At 38.7% G+C, this 23309-nt stretch overlaps 1 long non-coding RNA gene across 2 annotated transcripts in view; it reads left to right on the forward strand.

Moving 5' to 3' along the window:
- Positions 1-733: 733 nt before the first annotated feature.
- The window catches only part of LOC141584152 (uncharacterized), a 309735-nt gene continuing 287159 nt past the window's right edge, over positions 734-23309 (forward strand). For both annotated transcript variants that reach the window (XR_012517093.1, XR_012517094.1), the window contains exon 1: positions 734-812. This is a non-coding gene — a long non-coding RNA (uncharacterized LOC141584152). The remainder of the gene's footprint in view (positions 813-23309) is intronic.

The raw sequence follows: 23309 nt of genomic DNA on the forward strand, positions 1-23309 counted from the left end.
ATATTTAAAGTATTAAATATGTACTGTAGATAAACTTAGTATATATTTGTTCTATAGATAAACTTAAAGGGCTATGCCCAACAGGATCAGTTTTAACCTGATTGAAGAGTGTCTTTGCTCTGCTGAGTAACCCCCACCTCCCTGTAGATGACATTCTCGGGGATGTGCAGGTCAGCTCTGCAGGAACTCACCCAGCCTGCCGTATGGCTTCCTCTCATCCCTCTTCCTCATGCTCTAGAACTCAGTTCACAAACTAGATGTCTAAGAATTACATCTGGCCCCCATATGTGTCTTTTTGGGCTTGCTGGGGATTTGAAAATTCTTTAAGTCAATTGCCAACATTTAAAAATCTGGAGAATTTTTATAAATATTCAAATTTCCTTCCACCTTCTCTTGCAAAGCCTCAGAGTATTTGTCAGTATCGGGCTGGCGTTTCTATGTAGCCTGGGCAGGCTGGGGTTCAGCAGCATCTAGCCCATCAGACCAGCGGATGAGGCACCTGCCCTCCTCCTTACTGGCATTGCCATTGTCACCCACTGTCACCCACTGTCACCCATTCACTTTCCTGCTCAGCCCCTGAACGAGCTGAGCATGCAGCCCCTGCGCTTCATTCATCTTCATCTCTGGTAGGAATTTGATACTGCTGTAAATTGCTGGGAAGAGGCTAGTAGATAATAATGTTCAATTCACACTGATTGGTAGCTACACACGCTTTTTCTTTCTTTCCTTTTTTTTTAAAGTCTAGGATCCAGTCTATGAATAAGTAAATGACTTCCTTCCAGTGGAGAGCTGACAGCTGGGATTGAAACAAGGTTTGTGATTCTTTCACTATCCCTCAATACAATGTGCTCATTAGTGAACCAATCTCAAAAATTGTGTGTGTGTGTGTGTGTGTGTGTGTGTGTGTGTGTGTGTGTGTGCGTTTCTGGGGAAAAAGTGACATTAGAGACGAATGGCTCAGCATGTCGCAAAACACCTTTCTGAGGATTTTTATTCTGTAAATTGAGCTTGTCCAAGCGTCTCTGTTAGGCAAATGTGCCTTTTTACTTTTAAAATAATCCCCTGTATGTGTCACTTTGGACAAAATAGCATGATAGGCTTTCCCATTCTGTTACCACGAAGAGGGGTTGTTATCTGATATTTGAAGGGAGCAAGATGTACCCAGAATGCTTGTTCAGATCCAGATGAAAACATATCAAAGCCAACATCTAACCATTAGTGGATGAGAGAACACAACTTTTTTGCCCTCTCCTCTCTAAGCAAAGAAAACATGATATTCATAAATCTCCTTTGGTTGTTTATTTTCTTTTCCTTCCTGCTGTTCCTGCTGACAAGGATTAGAAGGCCATAATGTGAGGGCAAATTTGTGTCAGGTGGTACTGAGTCATTTACAGGAAAGTGTGAGTGTAATCCTGAATTTTCATTGCTTTGAAAGAACATTGCTAAGCAATTAATTAAAATGTCACTGATTGCCCTACCACAGATTAAATAACCCAGTGCTCAGTAAAGGGTAGGAGTTTTAAATGAAAGAGGAAAACAAATAGCTTAAAACATTAGACAGCAAATAAAGGTATCTGGGGAAGCTGTCCTAGGGTTTGTTCCTGTGAAAGTGATGCCTGGTGATTTCAGCACCCAGGGGGAATCTGACTTGGTGGGTGGATTTGCTGCGGTTTAAGTTTCCAGGAAATGCTCATAGGCAGGTGCACACAGCAGCCAAGGGTTCAGGATGTAGAGTTTAGTGACTCAGAAGGAAGGGAGCCATGGGAAAGAGCTAGGCTATGTGCTGGGCGCCAGCCAAGAAGCTTGAGAGACGCAGAGTTCCAGGCCTTGAGTGGAGAGCAAAAGTACAAATCAGGAAAGTAAGGCAGCTGCCCAGTCCTATGGGTTGCACAAACTCAAAATGAGTGGGAAGGATGTAACTCCAGATACTCACAGAAGCCCAAGGCACATCTTGGCCGTCACAGAACCACAGCAACATTCTCTAGGGTGTGCAAAGAATTGCATTCCAGACCCTACCAGCTGGTGGGAGATCTACTGTTACAGTACCAGTCGACCACAAACGGGTCAGAATAAGGCTGAGGCAGGACCAAGAAGCCAGGACCTTACAGTTACCAACTCTGACAAGGACATCTGAAAACACACACACACACACACACACACACACACCACCCTTTGGAAGTATACACTCCAAAATATTAATAGTGATTATGATTTGGTGGTAGAATTATGAATGGGTTCTTTGTTGCTTTTCTAAAATTTTACTTTCATGTCCACGTCCCTTAAATTTTTTCTTTTTACCATGAAAACAAAATGACCATAAAAACTTCCATAATAAGAAAACAGGTAATTAAGTTATGCAACAATATGTGCTTCAGTCTAATTGAATTTATACTTGGAACAAGTTTAAAGGTGGCTGACATGAAAACGAAAACAAAGAATGGTGAAGGTTCTTTTCCCCACAAATAGCTCTCATTACAATCTAATCGTAATGATACGATCACCCTCCCACACTCTGTTCTGTCCTTGCAGGTGCAGTGGGAATAGTAAAGGTGAAGGAAGAGAGAGCATAGAAGGTAGTTGTTGAGGATTTCTCTGGAGTGGCCTTGTGGGGAATAAACTGAAAGCTGTCAAAATAACAATTAGTGTTTGTATTTGATAAGTAGCAAAATTTTATCAGTTAATGTTTTAGTCTTCCAAAAATAAATATATTGCATTCTCTTTATTCATATATTTATTCTTATTTATAGAACTGAATCGTTTGGTCACATCTTAGCAATATGCTATCTAGCTTTCAGCAAATGCCAGCCTGTGCTTATTACTGATTTTTAATTTGAAGGAAGTAGAGAATACAAAGCTATATTCACCAGGGCCTCTGGCCTGTTTCCCTCTATTCTTACTCTTCTTAATTGAATCGTACTGTTCAATTACAGAAATGGCAATAATTGCGCCTAATTGTTTCTTCGTATTCAATGAATTATTTTGAATGATATCAGCACAGCCCAGTACCTTGGTATAAGCTCATTGTTAAGATTGCCTATTAAAATTTATTTTTGTTACTCCGTTCAGGTATCTAGGCTAGAGACTGGGTGATGAATGGATGACAGTTTTGTCACAGGGTGAGAAATCTGTCTTGTACTTTTCACTAATTGTAACTCTAGGCAAATTGTTCAGTCTCTTGACATTAACATTCTAACCTGTAAATGGGTTGGATTTAGTAATCTCTATAACACGCCTTCTACAATAAAAGCATTGACTTTAACTTGCCAGCTTTAAAATAATCTGGGGTTGGAAATGGAATGTCTTCATGAGTGGGGTAGTTCAACTTGGACGTGGTGATGAGAGGAAATATTGGAACCAAGAAAAGGTTTGACTCGAAGAGAGGCATTAGATTTCAGCTGAAGATATTTCTCTTACTACTGTCACTACAGATGCGCAGCTGCCTGATCTCTTTCCTTGATTTCTCCAAAGGGAAAATGCTGATGAGAAAAGTGGAAGCAGGGAGGGGAGGGGATGGCTCAGAGATGGCATTCAATCCAAAGCACGGATGTCCTCTTGTAACTTCAGACCTGCAGTTGATTGGTTTCTATTCCTAGTATTTGCCCTTTCTTCTCTTTTTTAGACCTTGGGGACTGATTTATACATATCACAGATTTGACAAAAGTTTAGTAACGATTCTGGCCAGTTGTCAGGAAGACAGGAAGGAAACTCTTATTTTTAACTGAAAGGACACTTGTTAGAACTCAGATGTTACACCTGTTGGGTGAAGCTCATGTCTTCTGAACACCTCTTACTCTGCCACCACCACAAAGTTCCTGTGGAGTTGACAGCTGACTTTTGAGGGTCACCCAGAAGAAAAACACAACCCATGCTTGCTGTTGTGCTGTTATCCACACCCGTAGTCTCTGGTCAATTTCTTTTTCTGCACCGGTTTCATTACTGTAGAACTAAAGGGCTGCCCTAAAAAAGATGGAATGTGAAATCATCTAGTTTATTCACCATCCCTCATATGTGATAAAATTGGCCCCCCTGTCATAGCTGAGTGAGAAGGAACTGGCAAAATCAGTAATTGACTGGACTTCAGGTGTCAGTAAAAGTCTGGGATTGGCTCCTGCCACTGAAATTCTGATAGATAATACAGACTTAATAACTTTAGGGTAGAGTGTGGGCATTTGTCTTATTACTAAGTTAGAGAATGTCAGGGAAAAGAATAGGAAGAAAAGTGGGAGGTGAGCTCCCAGAAAACGGGTTATTGTGACCTTCTGAACTCTTCTGGGCCCCAGTTTTATTCCTTGGTACCCTTCGGTTAGTGATTATCCTCTGGGGAGAGCCAAATCTTTGACTAAGGGCTGGAGCATTTGGAATCATCCTCAAAACTCTACCTTTGAGGTGGTTTATTTGTTTGAAGAACAGTGTACTATAGAGCTTTGGATGCCATTTTAATGATCTCCATGGAAAGAGGTCAGATGATCATGACTACAAAGAGTAACAGATTAGCAGTTTTTAGATGAAGAGGAGGAGGTTGCAAGGAGCAGCAATCATCCCACTGCACTCCAGCCTGGGCGACAGAGATTTGATCTCAAAAAATAATAAAAAGGCAATCCATAGATGTGGAAAGTATATGTTTAATATATATATTTAAAATCTGTAATTCTAAACTCCTACAAATCAATAACAAAAAGTCAAATAATCCATTCAAAAAGAAACAAAACTTGAGCCAACATTTCATCCAAAAAATAGACAAATAACTATTATGCAAAGGATAGTTTCTCAACATGGTCTTGGGGAAGGTGAATTTTACCCACAAAAGAATACCATAGAAAATATTCCACACCAACTAGAATAATCAAAATTGAAAAGACTGCATTATATGTTGACCATGGCATGAAACATTATGGACTATCTTACATTCCTGATAAGAGTATAAAATGGTACAACCACTTCAGAAAACTGGTATTTTTAAAATAAACAATAAAACAAAAATACTTAAGCAATTCTACTCTTAAGTATTTAACGAGGAGAAATGAAAACATATGTTCACAAAATATCGGAAACAAATGTCCAAACATAGGTAATTGGTTAAATAAATAAGGTACCGATGAACTACCCCAAAACATGTCACCTTGGCATTTGAGGAACAGCAGAAATAGGAAGCTCATTTTTCTTCTCTTCCTGAACCTTCCTAAGAATGTTACTTTCTGACCTTCCACCATTCCCTTCTGAAGCAGGTCATAAGACCCTCACTTGAGAGGTGCTCTTCTTACACCTGGAGAAAAGGGACATCCTCATTTCTAAAGCCGTAGGGACACAGAAAAGACTCTCAAACAAGCCTTTCTAAGTCCCCCCCCCCCAACTTACTATCATTAGATCATACCCCCTTTGCCTAGTCATACTTCTCCAAGGCTATCCACTTTTACATCAAACCTAAGTGTAAAAATACAAAAGTTTAACTATTTCTTTGAGTCTTCATTTCCTTATGAACTTTACTGTATTATGTAAAATGTATTAAATACATGGATATGCTTTTTTCTTAATCTGTCTTTTGTTATGGGGCCTCAGCCATGAACCTACTACTGGATGAGGAAAGAATCTTTCCTTCCCCACAGTGCACATACATATTTGAATACTATGCAGCTTTAAAAATAAAAGGCAAAGATCTCTATCGTATGGCATAGTGTGATCTTTCAAAAAGGTTCCATTTTTGAAAAGTGCAAAATAGTATGGATAGTATGCTACTTTTTGTTAAAAAGAAGAATTGAAACATGTATTTGCTTTTCTGAAAAAGGGACCCAGGAAATACAAATCAGAAACTCATGAAATTGCTGAACTGCAAGAGGTTTGGTATAAGGGAATGGAGCTTAAGGGTTACTGGAGGGAGAGAAACTTCTGAGTACATTACTTGCTTAAAAGCAGTAACACTGGTTGCAATGAACAAACCTAGAGACTGCATGTTGGTTTCTAAATATCACTCCTTACTAAAAGGAACTTGGGCTATTTGAAGAAATGGCTGAATCCACGGCTGGTGCAGGGAGTATACAAGCTTGAGTCGAGAACATCTTGTGGTAACTGAAAGTAAGAAAGTGCTCAGAATAAAAGGATGGGGTCATGTCCAAAGGACAGAGGAGCTAGCTTGATCCAAATCTGAGACAATGAGAGCATCAGCAAATTGTAACTCATTAAATGAAGTAAGAATCCATGAGTCTGTATGGCTAACAAATCGGTAAGTAAAATAGGGAAGAGAAAACTCTTTGTGAGAGTAGAATGCCATCTAGCAAAGTAGAAGAATAGTGGTACATCTATCCCCAAATTGCACTGGTGTTCAGGGATCATTATTGGGTTGATATGCATCTGCATTATCTCCTGGGACCAGGCACACCCCCAGTCCCCTCTCAACACGTCTTTCACCCCAAGCACAAAACACAGACAGGGATTTTATACTCTTCAACCCCGCCCAAGTGGTTCTTATTTAGTCCAAATGAGCACCTCGGACTACTTTGGTAGTCAACATTGATTACACCTTGGAATCACCTGGAGAGTTGCAGGCCTAACAGTGCCTGGCTGTCACCCACAGAGATCCTGATTTAATTGGTCTGGAGTGGTACAGGCACCAGCATTTTAAAAAAGCCTTCCAAATGATTCTTTTGTACAGCCAGGTAGAAAACTACAGAAATCAAAGAGTAGAGATTCCGAATTTAAAGAAAAGCTGAAGGATTCATTAATATTTGAGACCTTGCCTTGCTACATAAAATATCGAAATCCTTATTCTATCTGGGTGCTTAGTCCCAATCAGCTTCCTATTTGACCACATTTGCTTCGGAAAGGAAAATGGAGGTTGAACTTCACACTGGTAAATCACACGTGATTTTGTTTTGGGCAGGACTAAATCCTTTTAGGATGAGTGCTCCTTTAAGACGATATTCCCTCCCAGTCCTTTCAGTGAGGTCAGTAACTGGGATTTCCACAAAGCAACTTCCTGGGTAATCGGGGTCATCTTGCCTTTATTGGCAATGGTGCGACCACTTTGAAATAACAGTTGTATGCATGAGAGTTGGAAGGGGAAGGAGCATGAGAGACAGAAAGAAGTGATTAGATGACACTGTCACCCTGCCATTTGTCTGCATGTCAGCTTGGCTTTTATATCTTTATTTCCAGGTCAAAATGTTCTCTTTACTTTTTTACCTAGAGCACTGAGGGCAAAGAAGCTTATCAAAAGGTTTTTTTTTTAATGGAACAACTTTGGTGATGCAATTTTTACAATTCATTGGTCAATGAGAACTCAGTTCAGGTAGTAGGGAACCGTATTTGGCTGGGACAAACACAGCAAGCCCTAAATTGATGTTGTAAGTAATGAAAGAACAATTTTATGGATTTTGAAACCTAGTATCTCTTCAACCCACACACAATTAAATAAAGCTCGAATGTTAATCTTTGTGAACTGTCACGAAGACACTTGCTGCAAACTGCTATCAAGGTTGATTTGGCTGCTAGTGGAAAAAAGGGGAATAATGTAATTGGCAAAAACAGACTGTTTTTGCATCTGTCTAGTCAATAGCTGAAGTCTTGTTTACTACCAGTAGCTTCAGTTAAATTTTTTCTAAATTCTGATCTTCAGTCTTCAGAACTGTTGGAGAAAGATCTATGTGAGTGAGCAGAGATAGAAGCGATTGCCGTCTCAAATTGCTTAGGTCTATTTAGAATCTAAAATATGGCCCATTGTTTAAAAAGATCTACAGTGTTGAGGATCTACCTTGTATTCTGACAGTGACCTTTTCAGTCTGCAGACTGTTTTCAGTTTGCACACATTCAATTTCTTCTCTTCATCTGCGGTAATAGTATGGTCCTGCTTCTTCACTTTCTATTTTTCCTATCAGGTTTCCCCATACCAAGTTAGACTTCATGGCTTCTGTAGTCTCCTAAAGCTCTGAAAGAATGCACTCCAACATTTAGAACAAATTCTGTTTTTAGTGCTTGTTGCAATTTCATATGCATATCATATTTTTTGAACCCAACATTAAGCTTTTTCAACTTTAATTCACTTTAAGATAGAAATGTCATGTACTTCTGAACATTTCTCATCATCTAGGACAGCACAGAGCATATTCTAGGTAAAAACTTATTTAATGGTCAGTTAATGTTGGGCTATAGAGATTTTGCATAATAAATTTAGCATGGTGCTTCCGGTTGGGACCCTGGCTAATACAAAATGACATCATAATATAGGTAGGTATATAAAGAGATGTAGTTATTTTTAAAATGCTACGGCCTTTTCTTTTGTGGAGCTAAATATCTTTTTGTTAATGTGGAGAATCACTTCCTAATTTGTCATTTATGGAGCATCTATAATTTTTGAGGTTTTTTATTTACTATGAAATCTCTCCATAGATCTAAGGAAAAATAAAAAATAGCAAAACCTCGGAGACAGCTAACATTTTACAGATGGTATTATTTTTTCCAAACACAGGTCTAGATGTGTTTGGGTTTGGCGGTGCAGTTTCTGTGTCGTTTAGTTCTCAGTTTCTTTCTCGCACTTCAACCCACACTCAGGACTGTTCTCTCTGCCCTCCTTGGCTTTCTGCTCCTCCACCCCAGGACAAGTTGTGATTTGCACTCTGAGTGAATTGCGTGGATACTAGGCACTGCAGCCCCCTTTGGTCTGAATGAGTCATTACAGTTTCCATTCTCAGAGAATTAAAAGTTCCTGGTGGTCTAGTGACTCTCTGTTCCTTGACCTTATATGACATTGCTCTGCATGACTCTAAAGAATTCAAGTCTTTCTCTGGAATTTCTTTCCTGAGTCTTTCCCAATTCATTTAAAACAGTTTTGGTCTGTAATGCTGAGTAACCATGTCTGTCTAAGTATAACCTTTAAAATAGGGGACAAAGAAAAATGGGTACTGCATATAATTCAGCAAGTCATGAAGACAGAGGGTTGTAAATTGTACAAGGGGTCATAGTATTAGATGACGACCACAACTTGCTTGCAAAGCAGCTGGAATCAGTATTATGTCTCTGATCTGTAGCTGAATCAGACATTGAGGTGAGCTCAAGCAGAAAAATCTGCCAATATTAATGTTGTATATACCTTCTTGGTAGTGTCCTAAGATATTTTTACCTATAGGGCTGCTGATTTAGCATTATTTGTCCTTTGTAGAAATCTTATTAATCCATATAATAGATGAAGATCAAAAAATAAACTCTTGGCAGATAGAGTAGATATTCTGCCATGTTGACTGAGACTGACAGATCAACAACCAATGAGACTAATGCTTACCTTCAAATAGGGAAGATGAAGAGGGTAAAAAAGAGATTTAGACATTGGGCCTACCACCCAAACATTTGCAATATAACCCTGTGATATTTTCATGCCACAGGATGGGGTGAGACAGACATACTGTGGTAGTGTTTGCTAGTGAAGAGTACCTAACATGGATACTCAGGGAGTTCTGTCTCCCTACCTCCATCAGAAAGCAGTCTAATGTCCCACAAGAGGGCAAATTCCTGGGGACAGGGCAACCCATTCCCATATTTAGACTGCTCTAGCTATTGGTAATTTTTTTCTTTATATTTGGCATTTATATATTTATTGTAGTCAAGCTTTTCTTTTGCATGTCTGCTTGGACCTTTTGCTTAGTTCAAGAAATGTTGAGGATATTTTGCTCTGTATTTTATGTAACTGCATCTAAATTTAGCCAGTATAATCCCAAAAGTAATGGAAAAATAATTTGTTGGGTAAGATTTGACAGCTTGAGAACATAGAGGGATTACGTATTTTATTAATGATCATAAATAATACATTTTACTATGTAACAAACTTCACTTGTTTATTTCCCACTTTAATTTACAGATAATTTTTTATACATTTACATCACAGGGAACAAAAGTAAATGATGAAATATTGATAGAAAACCAGGATCAAGGGGAAGGAAAATACAACTATGTTCTTTATATAAAGTAACACAATTGCTGGGTGATAAGGTTTGGCTGTGTCCCCACCCAAATCTCATCCCATAATTCCGATGTGTTATGTGTGGGACCTAGTGTGAGATAATTGAATCATGGGGGCAGTTTCCCCCATACTATTATGGTAGTGAATAAGTATCATGAGACATGGTGGTTTGATAAGGGGTTTCATTTTTACATTGTCTCTCTGATTCTCTCTTGCCTGCCACCATGTAAGATGTGCCTTTTGCCTTCCACCATGATTGTGAGGCCTCCCCAGCCACATGGAACTGTAAGTCCACTAAACCTCTTTTTCTTTGTAGATTACCCAAGTCTCAGGTATGTCTTTACCAGCAGTGTGAGAACAGACTAATACACTGGGGAAGGACTCCAAGTTTCACTCTTGGTGAAAATGGTGAACATAACCAAGGAGAGAGCAAAACGGTCCTTGAGCAGAAGCAAGCTTCATTTGGCACTGACATGAAGAGGTTCACTCAAGGACCCCTATACAGTGAATGATGACTCATGTCATAAATGATATATCCTCAACAACAGTTTTACAGTAAACAAGAAAATATTTTTTATGGTTGTTTTTCAAAGCAGTATTTGATAAAAGCTAGCACATTAATGCTAGCACTTTGTGAAGTCAGTTCTGGAAGGAGCTAGACTTCACCAACTACTTCATTATATAATATTTTAGAGGCATTGCTGGTCTCAAAGACAGTATTCATAGACTCTCAAATTACTTTAACTTTTAAAAAACAGTTTGAAAATAATGCATGTGTACATATGCACAGATAAATCACAAGATACTGAAATGTACAAAATTAGACATAAAGATCTCTTCCTTACTACTTCCTCTTAAGTTAGTTCTACTCCCCAGAAGTAGTCCCATTGTCCTTTACTTTTTCTGGAATTGACATTATAATTTTAAGTTCCTGATTTATCAACTTTAGACTATATGCATTAACCAAGTGATTTATAAGATGAAGGACTAAAGAAATTTAACCAATTCTATTTTTCCTTCCTGATTTCCTAAATGTGTTGGTTATGTTATTATTTTTAGTTTTTTTCCCCTGGTATTTGAAAGACTATGTTTTGATTTATAGATTTACAGCATCTATTAACTCTGCACAAAAATGAAAGTTTTAGTAGACTTACACTTCTTACTTCCCTTGACCTTATTTTATTTATTGTACTGTTTTTACTTTGCCAAGATTTATATTTCTATTATATTCTTTCCTTCCTTCCTTCTTTCCTCTCTGTTTCTCTCTTTTTCTCCTCCGACCCCTCTTCTATATAGTTCCTACATCTTTCTTATACACTTTTTGGACATAGTTCAGATTACCTGGACTGTTTCCTATGCCTTTAAACTTATTCTCATATTTCCCATTTCTTTAAATTTTCTCTGTTTTGGGAGATTGCCTTTATTTCTCTTTCTGCTCACTAACTTCAGACATGTATGTGTATAAATATATATGTATATATGCAGCTTTTCACGGCCTTTATGCAAGTATATTATTAATTTATTTTTTTGAGACAGAGTCTTGCTTTGCTGCCCAACCTGGAGTGCAGTGGTGCAATCTTGGCTCACTGCAATCTCTGTCTCCAGGTTCAAGCGATTCTCCAGCCTCAGACTTCAGAGTAGCGAGGGTTACAGGTGAGCACCACCTCGCCTGGCTAATTTTTGTAATTTTAATTTCATTTTATTTTTTGGTAGAGATAGGATTTTACCATGTTGGCCAGGCTGGTCTCGAACTCCTGTCCTGAGTACTGAGATTACAGGTGTAAGCCAATATGCCTGGCCTCAAATATATTTTTAATTACATAAATATCTTGTTTTCTGATTGCCTTCTTTTTCAGTTATGAGTGTTATGATAAAAATGATACTCCTCAAATATCTCTGAGGGTGCCAATTGAGATATTAAAAAAAAAACAAAACAAAACTGATTGTTGTTTACTCCATAGCTAGTTATTTTATCTCAGACATTCTCTTTCACGATGTTAATTTTTCTTACTTTTTCTGTTAATCTTTTGTGGTCCACTCATTCTTGGTATAGGTAGTTGGCAGGCATTTCCTCTGAAATTCAGTTGATTAAGGATTTTAATAGTATAATTATTATTGATTTTTGTCTGGTTATAAATAAATGCAAACCTATTGTATAACATATACAAAATACAGAAAAAACAAAAAGTTAAGCATGCATCATTCAGAGATAACCACTGTTAACACTTTTGGGTATTTTCTGGCCCATGCACATGCATGCAAACACATACACACACAGGGCCCATCTCTGACTATTTCAAGATAAGTAGCATATACTGGAAAAGAGAAGGTCTCTGCTGACATGAAGATTATAGTCTGGTAATGGAAAAGATAGAACTAATGTAATCACATAAATCAGGCGTCATTACAAATTGCTGTAAGTGCCATGAAGAAAAAGACATAGTTTCATGATTTCATATATAAGTAAGAAAAGAAATTAGAGCTGAATTGGGGTGGCAGAAGCCTTCTCCATGGATCTGAGATTATGTCCTAGGTAAGACTTAACTAGATGAAGAGAGGGAGGTCACTTCAGACAAAAGAAACATATAAAAAGTTCCTGTAGCAGAAAAAAACAAAAACAACTTCAAAGAAAAGTAAGAAGCTAGAGTGCTACGGTGTGAGAATGAAGGAAGAAGAAAGGGGTAGAGGAACCTGGAAAGGTAGTTAGCAATGAGACTGTGTAGGGTTGGCAGATTGTGTTTAGAATTTTTGTCTTTGTCTTAAAAGCAACAGCATGACTTTAAACAGATGGATTGGTAAACGTAGATTTAAGTTTTGAAAAGGTCGCTCTGACTGCAATGAGGATAGCTATCAGAGAGGTAGAGTGAGTGTTAGGACACAAGCTAGGAGATTTTCACAGTCACCCAGATGAGAAGTGATTGCTTAAATGGTGTAGTGACATGGGACGTGGGGAGAAGCAGTCAGAGGGAAGTGCCGTAGAGGTGCTGGGATTTCCAACGACCACAACTAGATGCGTGGAGTTGCTACATACCACCGTGGAATGCTATGAAGATACCAATTTTGTGAGAGTCTTGAGTTCTGTCGTGAACATGGATGGATTTGCAGAAACGTTGAGATAGTCAGGTAAAGATGTCAAGCTGACAGTTGATTATTTATGTTTAAATATTAAAAATGGGTCTGAGCTAGATGGCTGATTTACATTGGAGAACCATAGGTCTACAGATGAACTAAAACTCTGGCATAGGGGAGATCTTAACTTACGGAGCATTCTCTGAAAAGATGGCACTGGTTTATAATGCATAAATAGCATAAATGTATGTTTTTCCACACTCTTGACAATACAGTTGGTCCTTGAACGATGCAAAGATTAGGGGTGCTGACCCACATGCAGTTGAAAAATCTACCTATAACTTTTGACTCCTTCAAAACTTTATTAATAGCCTACTGTTGACTACAAGCCTTAATGATAACATAGCCAATTAACACAAATTTTGTATGTTATGTGTATTATATACTATATTCTTACAGGAAGGTAAGCCAGAGTAAAGAAAATGTTATTAAGAAAATCATAAGCAACTGAAAATATAGTAGCAATTCATTAAGAAGTGGATCATCATAAAGGCCTTCATCCTCATCCTTTTCATGGTGAGTAGGCTAAGGCAGAGGAGGGGTTGGTCCTGCCATCTTAGTGGTGGCAGAGGCAGAAGAAAATGCACGTGTAAGTAGACCTGCACAGTCTAAACACATGTTGTTCAAGGGTTAAGTGTATTTCGTATTGTTAAATTTTTGAATCTTTTCCATATTGACAGATTAAAAAATGGTATATCCCTGTTTCTTTTGCCTGAATTTCTAAGGGAAATTGGGCATCTCTTTATATGTTTATTAGCCATTAACGTTGTTTTTCCCCATGACTCTCCATGTAATAGGAAAGTACATTTTTCGGTGAAAAAGCCCATAGATTCCTCATTTCTTAAACGGACCCTCAGGTGGTTGAGAACCACTAACTTGGAGTTGCTGTGAACAAGGGAAGCGTAATCTTCCGCATGTTAGCTCTTCAAACGTTTACTGGCTGTGGTAGTGGAATCCTTCAGCTGTCTGTTCCAGAGGTACTGGGATAAAGAGTATTGCAGACTAAGAAAGGGAGGAAATTTCCGCAGGTAATTTTTTAATTTCCTCTCTTTCTTATTCACTAGACCCTGAGATTTGTTTTCTTAAGTTGAGCCTTTAAGTGTGGCAGTGATTTCACCGCCTTGACTTTGGGATCACTAGTGCAGACTAAGACAGATATAGTATGTTTCACATCCCCCCTTTCTCCTTTTTATGTCTAGAGTCTTCCTGCTTCTAACTCTTTCTTCTCACAAACAAGGAAGAGCTTATTTACACTGTGATGGACACTCATTCCCTTCAGTCTGTTAATTTCTAGGTATTCGGTTTGCCGAATATTTCTTTCTAATCACAGAAGAAAGCAGCAGTTTATGTGTTAGGTGGGGAGTGGGGAAATGAGATGCTTGTTCCGACGATCATCAACATTCAGGCTGGCTCTTTTTGCTGTCAATGAGCTGTGCTTTTGGCCATGGAAAGGTTTCCTGAGGCAGTCACTAGGGGGAGTGTGAGACAAATTTTTCACTTAGAAAATGCCGGAAAGAGGGTTGGAATGCTGGGGTATAGAAAGCACTGAAAACTTAGGAATTTCTATGCTGGGGCATAAAACACACGGAAAACAGACAGTGGGGCTGTGTCCTGCCAAGGGCTATGCTTCTAGCAGGTCCAGACCCACGATCTGTCCTGTGTACTGTATAGTCCTGTATACTGAGTGTAGGCCAAGCCAGTGCGGTCAGAAGAGGCCAAGGAGGAGCAGGGAAGACTGACATTCTCGGCCCCTCTGGGTTCAGTGAGGGCTGTAGGGCTTGGAGAATTCTTGCATCTACTATCCAGGTAGGTGTATGCTGCTTGGACCTTGCTTTGATACAGGCATGCACTGTCTGCTATAGCATATCTTTCTGGATGTGCCGTATGGCAACCAAAGCTCAATGAAGGAAGATATCCCAAAGCATGAGCTCAGGCAGCATGATATCAGGGGTTAAAAAAAAAAACATTTCATGAGTCCCACTTGGTGCAAACCATGATTCTAAACCCAACGAAGGGCAGATAAAAATGAAAGGAAAAAGGAAAGCTGTGACCCTTGGACTTGCAGTGTTCAGTCTTGTTCGGAAGTGCAGAGTATTTCCATTTCCTCCCTTTCTTTATTTCAATATTGCCTTCTTTATCCTCTATCTTTCACATTTGTTTTTCTCTGTGTCTGTATTTATAAATAATTTTAGGTCTGTTTCTCAGTTTAAAAGAGACTTTTCTCAATATGACATTGTTCCTTCACCTCACCCCAAGCCCTGGCCTAATGACCTCCCCTTCCACAACCAGACTTCCTGGAAGTGGTCTCATGGCCATCACTTTCTAATCAGTCCAGTCCTCAAGCCACTCTGCCTTGGCTCTGCTTACATCACTCCTAGAAACACTTTGAGCAAAGATTGCAAAAGATGGCATCCACCAGAAAGGATCCCTGCGCCCCTATCTCCTAGCCACTCAGTTTTTTTCCACACAGACAATGATGGTGACGATGTCATATGTGTGTGTTATTCCAGAAATATTATATACATATCCAATAAAATATCTTCCCCTTTTACATAAAGATACCATGCTGTACACAGTTTTGTACTTTATATGATGTATCTTGGTTGCCTTTCCGTATATAAAAGTTCTTTTTTTTTTTTTCTGAGTGTGTTTTGCTTGACTTTTTTGTTTTTTAAGTGCAAGTACATCGTATCGTGCTTGCAAAATGTAGCCAACCTGCTTTTAGTGGGTATTTAGTGTTTCTGATATTTTGCTATTAGAAACATTGTTGAAATGAATAAATTTGTACATATGTCACTCTACATGAGTGAGAACCTAACTGCAAGATAGAGCTTGAGAACTGGGACTGCTAGGTGAAAGGTATGTGTTTTAATATATATTGCCAAATTGGTATTACTCCTGCTAGAAATGTGTGAACATGCCTGTTTCTTCACCTTTCTCAAACTTTTTGCTTTTTGCCAATCTGGTAGGTGAAAAACAGTAACTCTAAGTTTTAAACTGAGCATCTTATGTGCTTAGACTAGGAGCCATTTAATGTTGATTATTTTGAAAATACAAATCTGATCATATAAGAATTTCTTGATATTTCTGATATGTCTTACCCTTGTACGCAGCTCACATTCTTGCGGTGGTCTTTCCTCTACCCTCCAGCCTCCTTTGTCACCCCACCTCTTCCCCACACTCAGCACTCCAGGCTTACTGGGCTTCTTTCTCTTCTTGCAACAATGCCCTCTCTTTGCCTCTGTCTGTAATTCCCTTCCTCCCAGATTTCATGTAGTTAACAATTGTTGTCCCTAAAGACTCAGTAACTCAGAGAAGGCCTCCATGCTCTCCACCTCCATATGCCTGGGCTTAGCTCCATTCGGTTCTTGTGATTTTTTCCCATCTCTAGCACAGTTCCTGGAAGGATGTTGGCCCTTAATACATATTTATTGGATGGATGAGAGATTGAATATCACTAAAACTAAATTTCCTTTGCAATTAAAAAAAATTTATTCTGATTTCCAAGCAGAATTTCAGCTGCCAAGTGAAAATTTCCAGATAGATTTATCCTTTTGCTATTGCTATCCACAGATTTCCTTTTCTGTTTTTTCTTTTTCTCCTTAGTTTAAAAAAACCTAGAAATAAAAGCCTCTCAGAGTCCATGCAATTCAAACTCATTTTTCTCTGAGATGTGATGATTTAAGGGCAGCATGCTTTTTGCTGTGGCTTCTATTAAAGAAAAGATCAAATTTTTTGAGATACTATATAGTTCCAACTTTCTTTTAGTGGAAATGGAAAATACTTGACTTGTACATTAGTAGGAGCTGTTAAGGCTTATTGGCTTGACTTGGCCACTGGGGCTCAGAACCCGGTTCCCATTAGTATGTATTTATCTCATTGCTCCAGTTTGATTCCAAGTGAAACTGAGTTTCACATCATGCTTTAGGGAATGTCTGTTCTGGTACATTTAGAGAAAGCTACAGTACTGGGAGTCAGCAGGTCTTGTTACTGATCCTGACCCCATTGGTTGACAGCTAGCCATAGGATTGGAAAGTTCTCTCACCAGAAAAGCAACGGGTTTAGATTGGTGAGTTACTAAGCTCCCACTGGTTCTGTTATTCTCTAAACTTAAATATCTTTCTCTCAAACTTTACTAAAGTATTTAACATCTTCTAGGGGAAAAAAACCTAATTTCTAAGAATTCAGTTTTACTATGTATGATTATTCATTCATTCATTTCCCAAATGGTTCCACATTTACTCTTGGACAAAAATGATGACAGATTAAACAATAAAACAAAAATTTATCAGACAATGACAGCCACTTTTTTTCATGTAGGAACTCTATTCCCTTGAAAATCCCATTCATATGTTTCCAGGAACGCTGAGAGGTGTTCTCTGTGAGATTGTGATCTGCATGGATCATTTCTAGTTGCCTGTGGCAGTCTAGGAATGCACTGAGCCTGAGATGCTTCAGCATTCCTGCCCTTGTCTCTACCATGCTGCAAATTTGTTTCCACAAGTGCCTTTATCTCCCCCTGAGCTGAAGCCTGAGGGGTAAGGATGCTGCAGCAGCTGAGAGCTGAGTGAACACAGTGGCCATTGTCTCTCCCAGGTTCCAGAGCTCAGCTCCTTGCTGATCTTTCCAATCACCTACGTCCTTACTCTTGAGGCTGAAGCGTAAAGGATACTCTAAGATGAAATGATGTGTTCTGTGAAAACGCACCAGAATTAAGGCAGATTAGGCCTGATTTGTCACCCAACTTAGTTTGTTCACCTACTCTTTATTTCATGTACCAGAAGTAAGGCATACATTCCAATTGTGAACATGGTTTGAGCATTTTTTTCAAGGAGACCTTCAACCTTTATGTTAATGGTTGCAGAGTAGATATGAAAGAGTTTGGGCTAGGAGTAGGGTGAGGTTCACTTAGGTTCACCTGCCAGCTGTGTCAAATTTTAGTTTTGGCTAGCCAGAGCCCTGATGACAAATTTATTCTATTAATGCATTAAATGTATTTTTATAAAATTATCTATTTTGCCAGACACTGTTTTAAGGCATAATTGGGTAAAGTATATAAAATATGGCTACAGCTCTAAACAACTTATACTCACATTAATAACTAACAATCATTAAGAGTGATAAATGTCAATATGAAAAGTTAAAAAATTAGCATCTATTTAGGAAAATGCTATTTTCCTAAAAATAGAGAAGGGTTTCAAAGGAGTCCTCCTAATACAACTGGTCCAGGAAAGATGGGAAGAGCTTGGTTTGTGAAAATGAGAACCAGGGAGATTCAATCAACAAATATGCCTGAATAAGGGCTGTAATTGCCAAGAGTGAGAAATGTAAAGGGGACTGTGGAATGGTTTGTTTTGGCTGAACTTGAGTAAGGATAAGACCAAGAGATTGGAAGGAATGAAAGCGGCTCCAGATCGTGTTCTTAACAGTAGAAAATGATAATGCCAGTTTGTTAATGATGGTATACTTAAGCCTAGGAAATGAGAAAGCAAGGAAGAGTGTAATAGTACTTTAGATTCTATTTCATCAAATTCATCACGTTTAAAAGCATTTTGATACTTAAATAACTTAATTTTTCTTTGAAATATTCATATATATGGAACCCCTGAAAAAGACTGACTGTACCTTGGGCTTTGTTGTTTTACTATTTCTGAATTAAGTTGCTTTTTTTCGAGTGCATTTCACCAAAATTCACATATGTGGTATTGACCATCCCCTTGGGACACTAAAGGAGAGAGTGCTCTAAGTGGGTAGTGGCATCGTGACCCATGCTATGGGCAGAGGCTAGGAGAGGCGAGGCATAATTGCGGTGGTCTGGGAGACACAGGCTGTCTCCTGTGGGAGGGCCATGGCTATCACTTAGAAGTGGCATCTTTCCAGAAGTACAACAGAATCACAGCTCAAACTTGTACATTCTTCCAAAGCCATTTGGCAATGTAAAGGTTTACTCTAACGTATGCCACCGGTGCTGTGTTTCATAGGGGTTCTCATGGTTGACTGCTGCAAACCTCCATGATGTGTTCTCCAGGATTTTGCCTCCCTCAGGGGCTGTCATTGAAAGTCTTTTCTGTACAATTACTACTCCATTCAGTAGTTGTCACACTGAGAGAATATTCTGATTACATAAAAAAAATGTATTTGTTGAATTCATCAAACATTGCTTATAGTTGCCTTTGAGGAGTTAAGTTACAATCATTACATCCTTATATATATGTATGTGTGTGCATATATATATATGTGCATATATATGCACATATATATATATATATATATATATACACATATGTATATATGAAGTTTTCATGTGTAAAATCAAACTCAAGAGGACAGAGCTTTTCATTTCCTAATTGGAATCTTGACCCCCAATGTGAATCTTCTTATGACTTACAAATGTAATATAAGAATCTTTTGTGTTTTCGTGGGAAGTAGACCAGAACTTCAAGAAAATTTTCCTGGCACCTTGTCTCACTCAAGGGCAATAAGTAGGTCAAAAACCTAAGAGACCTACAGAAGAAAGATGGGCTCTGCTCCCAATCTCCTCAAAGCTGCCCAATGGCCAAGAGTAATTCTAAACTCATTTATGTGGAAGCTGTGAATATCAGTCCAAAGAAACATGGAGATGCTATTTCAGGATGTTTCATTCCAAGAATGTGGTTTCTTTTAAATGTGCAATAGTGTATGGCCCAGGTTTTGTAGAAGTAAAAAATAAAGATGGATATATGTAATTAAAATGAAACTGGGGCCATAGGAGACTGTTTATAGAACAGTGAAATGTTTTTACAGGAAAAAAAAAAATCTGAAAATCTCAGACCCAAAGGAGAAACTATTTATTTTTCTCCTATATAATTTATCCAGTGTTGAAGTTGCATCAGCCCTAGTGATGGGGTCTCCAGAGGCAGAGGCAGGCTGCATCGTCAGCACCAAGGCATATTGCATTGTTCTTAGCCAGTCTTCGGTCATTTCACCTGGCAGAGATTGCTTGAATTCTCTCTGCTTTGGTGAAGAGACTCATTCTCAGCAGAGGATACTGACAAATTTAACCAGCATCCCAGGAACATCCTGCTGCTCAGTGGTATGAAGCAGAATCCTCTGTTAGGATTGTGGGTTAGCAGTGTAGGTCATATTCAACAAACAGGAGACAAGAGTTACCATCCCACCCATCACAAGCTTTGATCAACTTAATATTGAAGTGGCTGAGGAGTTAGAAAGAATTCGAAAGATTAAAATAATTGGCCGGGTGTGGTGGCTCATGCCTGTAATCTCAGCATTTTGGGAGACTAAGGTGGGAAGATTGCTTGAGGCTGGGAGTTTGAGATCAGAATGAGCAACATAGCAAGACCCTGTCTCAACAGCAGCAGCAACTACAAAGCAGGCAGGCATGGTGGGGAGCAGGGAGGTATGATTGTGCCACCGAGTTCTAGCCTGGGTGACACAGAGAGACTCTGTCTCTAAATAATTAAATAAGTAATTAAAAAATTTAAAGAAAAAATAACCAATTAGAAAAAGTCAAAGATCATGATATTATATCACTGTACATCAGAGTCGATTTGTTTCCCCTAAATGCTTTCACCCAAGAGTCCAAACCAATAAAAGCTTGTTCTTCTGGACATTATTTGTTTCCATTGTTAGCCAGTTTAGTGGGAGTTATTTCTGCAGGGGCTTAGGAAGGCCACCCAAGCTTGTTCGGTATTTTCTAGTCATTTCCTAAAGTGTCGAGATAATCTTTCCTTTCTCTTCTCATTCCTGACTCCTCCCTCTACATTGCCCACAACTTTTTCTCTGCTCCTCTCAAGGGTACATTATTACTTCCTCTCAAGGACAACAATGTTTCCTGACCTCAGGGACCACTGATGGGTCATTTCAAGAACTTTCTCTTAGCAGCAGGCTGCCTCCACAACTCACCTATTCTCTTCCTCTTTGAGATGGAGCCCAGAGCTAGGGTTATCAAATCTGAGCTTTAGCAAAGTCATGTGATTCTCTAAGTACAGGAGACATTTGGAGACACTCAAAAATATTTTGTTGCAACCCCCACTTCCCCCTCCTCATCCAAGAATGTTTTCCTTTAAACTTGAGGGATGAGTCAGAGATAGTGATAGCGAGAGCTAGGAAAAAACGAGTCTCCCAGGAGACCTGGCAGTTAAGGTCTGCCTTCAAAGCAAGTTCTTCATGGAAAATGTTTTGTCTCAAGACTATCAAATCTATTAATTATGCAAGAAAACTTTGGATTGGCTATTGCTACCCAAATGTGTTAGTGTCTGTCAGCCTGCCAATGTGTGAGTCTTGGAAGTAGTCCTTGCACTCTCTGTTTTTCTCATTGGGCTTACTGACATACACTGCAGCAACCCTGGCCTTCTCAGCTACACCACGTCAAATATCAGTTAAACTTCAATTTTTGTCTTGACCAAATTCCTATGAGTCTGGCCCTGTGTTGCCAAGGGGGAATGCAAACTTGGCTCACTGTCCCCTGCCCTTTTAAAGATGCTGTCATCCCCTCAGATTCCTCTGTTCAAACTAAGTGCAGACCATTACAAAGAGCAGGATGGTCCACTTAGCATCCAGCAAAGGCAAGAGCAGTTCCACACATACATGCAGTTTTGAGTGAGGTGCATAAGAGCACACCCGTGGTCAGAGTCTTTGAATCCTGGAAAATAGTGTTGTAATTGGTTTTGCTGTTAAGTGTATCTTTGCATCCCATTCTTTGAACTTTGATATCTGAGTATGACATACACAGTTACTTTCTATTGATAAAAATTTGATTAACTGGTCTCTGATTGGTTAATATCTTTTACAGCATTTAGAGTAGGTGTTGTTTGAGAAAACCAGTTTTTTAAGAGCATTTTGTGGTGCTTGATTTTTGCCCTGGGGGAAAACATAATTCTGTTTTATTTTCTTAAAGAGACCTTTAATGAAAAAAAAAAAACAGTATTAAGCTTTTTATTCTCAAAAAATGGCTTTTTAAATGTGCAGGAGTTAGAAAGGAAAAAGATGATAAAGAGGTAGGTGTACATGTTTGCTGGGTATCCCAAATGCAGTAATGGTCCAATCTAGACCCTGAAACCTGTTTTCCCTTCTGTGGTCCCTCTCTGAGACTGGATCTGCTGCAGGTCTGAAGTGTCTCACTGGTTACCAAAATCCCACCAGTTCCACTTTCAAGGTGATGGCTCTGCTTGCTGGGTCATGGTTTTAATTCAGGTCCTCCCTACCTCTTTACCTTCACTACTCCTCACTTCTTCTTTAGCTCATGTCCTTTCTCCACTCGGCAACTAGAATCATCTTCCTGAAATGCCAAGCTGAGCCTATTACTTAAATGCTCAAAATCTCTCAGTGCCTTTTTATTTTCCATAAGAAAAAGGCTTTGCTATTAAAATGTCCCAGGAATCCCTTTGGAGCTCATTGTCTTTTTCTTGTTTCACCTCTTGCTATTCTCTACTCCTGGGACTGTGTTCCAGAACTATTTAATGCATTGTAGTTGACCAAATCTTCAATTTTATTTCTTGCTTCCCTGCCTGTGAAGATTCTCCTTGGAATGTTTCTCCATTTTTTGTATGCCTGTGTTGAATGAACTCCTACTTATCCTTTAGAACCGTAATCAGTCACTACTGCCTCTTTGAATTTATTTTCTGGATTCAATCTTCGTGGCTTATTGTATGTATTATTCCATAATATTAATACATTTTAGTTTGTTTATCTTTCTTTAGATTTAAAAATCATTTGTTGCCATGCATAGCAATCATTAAATGTGTATTGAAATGAATACAGTGGAGAATTTTAATGAAATTGCTGTTATAGAAAAAGTACTTGAGAATGTAATCCTAAATCACATTTCCTAGAAGGTGACATTATTTGGACTTTGGAGCAAAACAAGTAGCCTCAAGCTTAGGGATATATTACATCTTAGATCATACCAACCAATGTCTGGAGTGTGAGTGGGCTTATAGAAATAGTTGTGAGCAGCTGCTTACATGGTACTCATAATTTCATTCATAATATAAAGCTAACATTTTACATGTAATAATAGGCTAACTGATTACTGACTTCCCTTTTATTTTTTGTGAAAGTCAAAAAATATTTGTATACGGACATTTGGCTTATGATATTTGGCAGAGATATTTGCACATCCCCATTTACAGTAACTATTAATATATTTTAATCAGCTGCTTTTGGTTCCAGTCTGTTAAGCAGTTACATGGGCTGTTTCTTGCTTGTTGCCTTTTAAAGTTGAACATTCCTATGCCTG

This window comes from Saimiri boliviensis, chromosome 4 (genome assembly GCF_048565385.1).
Source record: "Saimiri boliviensis isolate mSaiBol1 chromosome 4, mSaiBol1.pri, whole genome shotgun sequence".
Lineage (NCBI taxonomy): Eukaryota > Metazoa > Chordata > Mammalia > Primates > Cebidae > Saimiri > Saimiri boliviensis.